This window comes from Pinus tabuliformis, chromosome 9, assembly GCF_031772625.1.
Source record: "Pinus tabuliformis cultivar Carrire ecotype Pingquan chromosome 9, CPIR1, whole genome shotgun sequence".
Taxonomy (NCBI): Eukaryota; Viridiplantae; Streptophyta; class Pinopsida; order Pinales; family Pinaceae; genus Pinus; species Pinus tabuliformis.
In genome coordinates this window covers 1,058,146,954-1,058,154,086 of record NC_142307.1, presented here as the reverse complement: position 1 = coordinate 1,058,154,086, position 7,133 = coordinate 1,058,146,954, and the positions used below count along the sequence as shown (strand labels likewise).

General features: G+C 46.2%; 1 pseudogene; it reads right to left on the bottom strand.

Moving 5' to 3' along the window:
• Positions 1-5,825: 5,825 nt before the first annotated feature.
• Positions 5,826-6,811, bottom strand: LOC149152382 (25S ribosomal RNA; annotated as a pseudogene; the record flags this gene model as incomplete).
• Between the last annotated feature and the right edge of the window lie 322 nt (positions 6,812-7,133).

Here is a 7,133-nt window from a genome sequence, read left to right as displayed (position 1 = left end):
CCTGGTCCAAAAGGACCTGGCGCATAAGAACTCTGTCCCGATGGACCCGGCCCAAAAGGGCCTGGTGCATAGATACTTTGTCCGTAGGGGTTCTGTTCGTACGTATTCTGACCATATGCGGACAGTTGCCCCTGTTGCTGCCCCCCAGCTCCCCACGTATTAGCAACTTGACCTACAGGTGCAGCGTACTGATAATTTTGGTAAGGAGTGACCTGTGGTTGTTGATAATTCTGATAAGGAGCAAATTGAGTTTTCCCCTGGGGTTGCTGGTAGCCATATGTTTGCTGGGCCCCATACTGAGCCTGGTGAGGAGGTTGCACTTGGTAGGAAGGTTGGGGCTGAGGCCCACCTTGCATTTGATAACTCATTTGAGTTTGAGGCCCAGCATAATGTCCCTGAACCGGTTGGGCTTGGATTATCTGGCCCGAAGGTTGACTTGGTCGGATTTGGGATGGACCCGGTTGCCCAGTAGGATGAGCGTGTTGGGTGCCAGGTTGTCTGTGGACCACCAAGGGTTGGCCTTGCGGAACAGATGATTGAGCCGACTGGACGGCTGGTTGACCCTGAGGTTGGCCAGCTTGCCCAGATGGATGACTAGGGCAGACAACGGGTTGACCTTGCTGTATAGAAGGTTGGCCCGTCTGCCCCCCATGGTGTACAGGCTGAACAGAGGGTTGGCCTTGCTGTATAGCAGGTTTCCCTCCTTGGTACACGGGCTGAGCAATGGGTTGGCCTTGCTGTATAGCAGGTTGCCCCCCTTGCCCAGAAGGATGCATGGATTGAGTAGTGGGTTGACCCTGCCGGATGTAGGGTTGCCCTCCTTGCCCAGAAGGATGACCAGACTGGACAGTTGGTTGGCCCTGCTGAACGTAGGGTTGCCCCCCCTGCCCAAGAGGATACCCTTGCTGGACTACCGGTTGACCTTGTGGGGTGTAAACTTGCCCAGTTTGTCCAGATGGGTACCCTTGCTGAGGACCAGGTTGACCTTGTTGGATGTAAGGCTGCCCTGGTTGCCCAGTTGGGTAACCTTGCTGGGTACCAGGTTGCCCTGGGTAACCAGAAGGTTGGTTATGATATGCAAATGATGGACCACCAATGGCCTAGGGTTGTCCCGGGTAGGGTTGTCCCTGTGGGCCCCCAGATTGTCCTGGGTAAGGCAGGCCATAAAGTGGTTGCCCCTGAGGGGTTTGCACATTAGATGGTTGGCCTTGATTTGGCGGTACCTGAGGCTGCCCTCCAGGGAAGACCTGGCGTCCACTGCGTATATGAGTAACGGGGTCATAAGTAACCTCGAGAGGTACTGAGACTTCGACGAAAGGTTGACGAGGCAGAGCCTAAACAAGCTCCAGATATTCATCGTTAGCATCGTAATAAAAGAGAGGACCTTGGTAATCGGGGTCCGTAATGGGCTGCCCAAAAGCATCATATGGCCCTGCTCCTGGAATGCCACCAGAAGAGGGTTGAGCACTTTGTGTAGGATCAACGACTCCAGATGAAACCTGTGGTTGGCCCTGATTATGGGAGGGGCCAGCACTGACGTTTGCAGATGAAGACGCTGACACGGCACTAATGACCGGGGTCGAGTGCACTATACAAACGGTTGGCTGGGTAGGAACTGAGGTAACGGATGTAATATGAACCGAAGAGATAGGCGTATTAAGAGGTCGTGAAATGAAGGGTCCCATGGTGGAAATTAGACTAGGATCCCATATAGTCGTAGAAGTAGTTCTAGCGGCTATCCTATCCCTTACTGATGAATATCTTGGAGGGAGCACAGAAGTAGCTGGGATCAGAGACTCAATATCTGATACCACGGGTGTCCCACCTGTGCTGGGCGATGTCTCATCCATGCGGGAAGTGGACATCGGAGACGACATACCGAGAGGAGTACGAGGGGTATAGTCGCTGTCAAGCTCCCAGATAGGATTCCAATCTTCTATGTAATCCTCGTCGCCCGGGGCACGTACGTTGATAGGCTGGATACTCGGGATGACAGGAAGAGTACCGCTTACAACTGGTGTCTCAGGGGCAACTAAAGATGGAGAACCTTGATCACTTGGACCGGGAGTTGACGGGTCAGCCAGGATGACAAGACCCTCTTAGAAAACGATAAAGACCCTACTCAAACTAACGCACACAAGATCTAACCAAGGAATGTTATCGCGGCCAAATAAATTTTAAGACGCAGGAACCGAACTTGACCTTTTCATGTTTCGAGAGTCAAGAAAAGGACGAAAAGATGACTCCAGTCTCCTTCGAATGTTTAATGAGCACGAAGTGACAAGACGCTCACAGGCACCTTTTCTTTTAGGGACTCCGAAAAGGATCAAAAGTGACTGCTCTGGAGACTCTAGGTAAAAGGTTTACCAAGCGACCCGTAAAACTGCTTATACACCCCAGCAATCGTATGAGAGCCAAGGACTTTCTGTACTGCAGTCAATCTTCCCGAATGCTGTGTTCGGTGCGTTACGGTTCACAAGGCGGCAGACTCGGCTTCCTATGGATCAAGGATAAAAGCCTAGTGGGGTCTCCCTATATACTCGACGGTACGTGGGAGCACAGTCTGTGTTAGACCACTATCGAGTCACAGAAGGAGGAATCACCCAACCGTAATGTGAAACAATAGTGACTATGTTTAAAGACGCCGGAACACGTCTCTAACCTAGACCTCTAGATATTTGCGTTAAGTTCCAATGCATTTTTAGGTTAATTCAGTTCATTTTATGGTTGATCTTGAATTAAGTTTCGATTTCAGGCTCTATCGTATGTTCTCTCACAATTACCTAGATGCAGACTACATGCCAAAGAATATCATTTTGTTCGATGAATTCTAGCTATGAGAAGGTAAAGAATTTCTTATTCAAACAAAACGAATACAAGCAATCGAACAACCTAATGCAGCTAGAGGCAAGGAAAGAAAACTTTTCTTTTGAAAGTGCAAATCAATGAAATGTTCTTTTCCTTTTCAATTCGAAAGTAAAGCTACTAGTTTGATTTCTTTTCAATGACACAAAGCACCTAAATGAATTTGGAGGAACCGAAACACCAAGCGAGTCACTTAGTGAAAGCACACGAAGTTCTCAAAACACCCAAAAAGATCTTCAAACTAAAAGGAAAACCCTAGCTCCGCACGAGCTATGTGATCTAAGCTCGGCAAGACAAACAAGGAGGAAGCAAGAAACTGCTCGGAACACAACCAAAAAGACACTTCAACAATCACTTGAACAAGTGTAAAACACAAATCTGAAGTTGGCTGGTCAAACAAGAAAGTGAGATCCCTACGGGAGGCTTGACACACACATGGCCGCTAGATGTCCTAGGGTCAGAGTGCGAAATCAATGGAAAAGAGCAAACACCCGGGGGATGCGAGTCACACCCAGTCAATTGAAGGTTCAACACAATCCAGCAATTGTAAAAGTGATGGCAGAAACACAAACCAAGCAGTGATAGCAAAGAGGAAGGTGTTTGCAAAACCGAAGAATGATCAAAAACGAAACCTCGTGGAACAAGACTTCGCAAACAAGTATCTCAGAGTTTAGGCAATGAAAAACAAGTCATAGACCAAGTGGAGAGAAGAAGGGAAAGTCAAAGCAAGAGGTTCAGGAGGCTGATCTGGACAAAACTGAGTTTTACAGGATCAGCGCGGGTAGCCTTCAGCAACTTGGCGCTGACAGGAGGGGTCCTGTAGCAACTTTGCGACGTCAGTGCGGAAGAACACGGATAAAGCGCGCTGGCTCAAAAACGAGGTCAGCGCGGGTATTAGCTGTACAGGCACGATGACAGGGAAAACAAAGAAGCAGGGGCGCGACGTCAATGCGTCTGTTTTAAATTAAACCGCGCTGAGGGTTAAAAACAAGTAAAGTCAAAGAAAAAACTTCCCAAACCAAAGGTAAGAACCTTTTAACAATTAAGACACTTCCCAGATGTACCCAGAAAGTTTATAAGCAGAGAAACAATCCCAGAATCTCGAAAAGAGAGAACAATCAAATTCAAACACAAAAGTGGACACAAGAGACAAAAAGGCTGCTCCCCAGTGGAGTCGCCAAATTGTTGGAGAGGCAAATCCCCTCTACGGATAGAGGCGATCCCTACTAGCCCAGAACGGGTCTAGCAACAATCATCAATGCTACTACGCATGTTCCTAGTTGCAATTAAAAGATGGGAAAAGAACACCTACTTGGGGTCCAACGCTTGTCGTTTGGTGAAGAGATACCGCCTTCACCCCTTCGCTTTGGCTGGTCACGATCCTCCGCGATCTCCGCGAACAGATACCTGCACACACGAAGAGAAGGCAAACACAAGCGTGAAATCTAGTAAAAGCAACTATACATCAGTCAGAAAAGATGTAATTCACATTATACATTGCATGGACAAATGAGAATGGAACAATAATAGCAGTCATCTATTATTAATCAAAATAGAGAAGAGTACAACCAAGCGTTCTGACGTCGATATCCTTCTCAAGAGGGGCCAGTCAGCAAGCTCTTCAAGCATTCACCTTTGCGGATGGTTCTCCCAAGACAAGAGACTCTCTCTCTCACACAAGCAAATCAACACAACCTTCCCTAAGCTATCAATCACTTCCACACCTATCACGCCAACTACCTACAACAGCAGCAAATTGAGCACACAATACAAGCTATTCCATAATATGCCAACTATTCCAACTAGCTGCTCATGGTAATGGTGGAGGCTTATATAGGAGAAGGGGTCTCCTAGAAAGGTGGAAGGATAAGCTTATCTTCAAGGGGAGTGGTTGCAAAGGGTCGAACAGACATTCCATAGAAGGGAGGCGACATTCGCAAGACTAACAACCAAGCCTGGAGTTATCTGGAAGGCTGGCTGTTGGAACAAATTCGCCTAAACTGGATCAGCGCGGGTGCATAACTGGCCTGGCGCGCTGACAGCGCGAGGCTATAACAGTAAAGCCTCAGTTAGCACGGGTTAATACAAGCGCAGGTAGCGCTGGTGAGTCAACGCGGAAAAGCCGTGTGCTTCCGCGCTGGCAGCGCACGTGGTTAGTTATAAGGCGCCAGTCAGCGCGGATATTTTAGAAACAGACACGCTGATGAGGAAAACTTTAGAGAAAGTGGGTTTTTGACCAGTTCAGAAGGCATGGACTTGGTTATTGTGAATTCTTGGCACAGTAGGGGTACTGACTGGATGACAGGGACAAATTACTGTGTAACAGTAGCAAACCCTAGATCAGTAGCATTAGCATTAGCGGCTTCATTATCAAACTAGGGCAGACCATATCTCACAAACCGACAGTCGGATTGACTTCATTCCACCACCAAAAGTTTCAGCTTCCAAAGGAGGTTCAGATGAACCTACAGCATAGTTTAGATGAGGAGATCTTCTAGGCCACGCAAGTCAATCTTTACTTCTGCAGTTGCAGCTTCAGTTTCAGCAGTTTCCGGCTTCAAACTAGGGCAGTCGATATCTTGCAAACCGTTCATCGGATTGACTTCATTCCACCACCAAAAGTTGTGGCTTTCAAAGGAGGTTCAGATGAACCTACAACACAGTTCAAATGAGGAGATCTTCTAGGCCACGCAAGTCAATCTTTACTTCTGCAGTTGCAGCTTCAAATTCAACAGCTTCCGGCTTCACATGTGTGAGAGAGAGAGACCCATTTCAGCGCAGTAGAGAAGAGACTCATATCTGTGCAGTAGAGAGAGAGAGAGATGTGATGAGATGAGTGAGTCTAAATGAGGAAAATTCCTCTTATATTTATACACAACGTTAGTGGGTGAATAGATGTGACTATTGGGCTTCTGAGCCTACATGAGTTGTAGGTCGGCTTGATAATAATTCCATAATCAAAATAAATTCATATCTCCATGAATACTTATCGGAATTGGATGATATTTATATCAATCCTACACCTCTCAATGAGAGGAATCTAATAAAAATATTATTAGCCATGAATAAGATGACCCACATGAAGTTTTGCCCTGGTTGCCAATTTTAACAAGATACAATTGAAGAGAAACATGCACCACTTCTAGCGTGGATTTTGAATTAGATGTGTTCAGTCATAATCTGACACACAGTAGCTTCATGCCACTAGCTTTTCAACCAAGCGCCATGACCAATTGTGTGAATCAACGGTTCCTCTTGTACTAAGTTGAATTTCTATTGCAGTGTGATTCATCAGTAGGGTAAAACTAACCTGTCTCATGACGGTCTAAAACTAACTGGTGGGTGAACAATCCAACACTTGGTGAATTCTGCTTCAAAATGATAGGAAGAGTCAACATCAAAGGATAAAAAAGCAACATCGCTTTGAACTCTTGGCTGCCACAAGCCAATTATCCCTATGGTAACTTTTCTGACAACTCTAGCTTAAAATTCCGAAAATCTAAAGGATTGATAGGCCACACTTTCATGGTTTGTATTCATACTGAAAATCAAAATCAAATTAGCTTTTACCCTTTTGAGCCACACGAGATTTCTTTTCTCATTGAGCTCACCTTTGGACACCTACATTATCTTTTAACAGATGTACTGCCCCAACCAAACTCCCCACCTGACAATGCCTTCCACCCAGATCGACCCGCCGAAACATGCCTTAAGGCCAAAAACAAGGGCAGTGCCCCATCTCCACCCCATGGAATAAGTAAAATAACGTTAAAAGTAGTGGTATTTCACTTGCTCCAAAAATGGCTCCCACTTATTCTACACCTCTCAAGTCATTTCACAAAGTCAGACTAGAGTCAAGCTCAACAGGGTCTTCTTTCCCCGCTGATTCTGCCAAGCCCGTTCCCTTTGTTGTGGGAAAAAGTATCCGACTCGGAATGACCCTATCCCGACTCTAAGGGTGATAGTTCCTTAGAAACAACAGAAAGTAAAACTTTGATGTTTCTTCTTTATGAAAGTACAGAGAAGGAAGAAAAGATTGACCAACCGATGTCTTTCGCTATTGTCGATCCTGTCTTCTCTCTTGGTTTCTTGCTCCTAGCTCCTTACTCTTTTGCCTGCCCAGCTACACAAAGATCCTGCAAAACAAGAGAGGGAAACTACAAGAAACATGTACTCATAACTGATTCATGGATTAGGATGGATCAAATATACAAATAGAAACAATACATCATTGCCATACAAGTATATAGAAGAACCTCAAAAGCTTT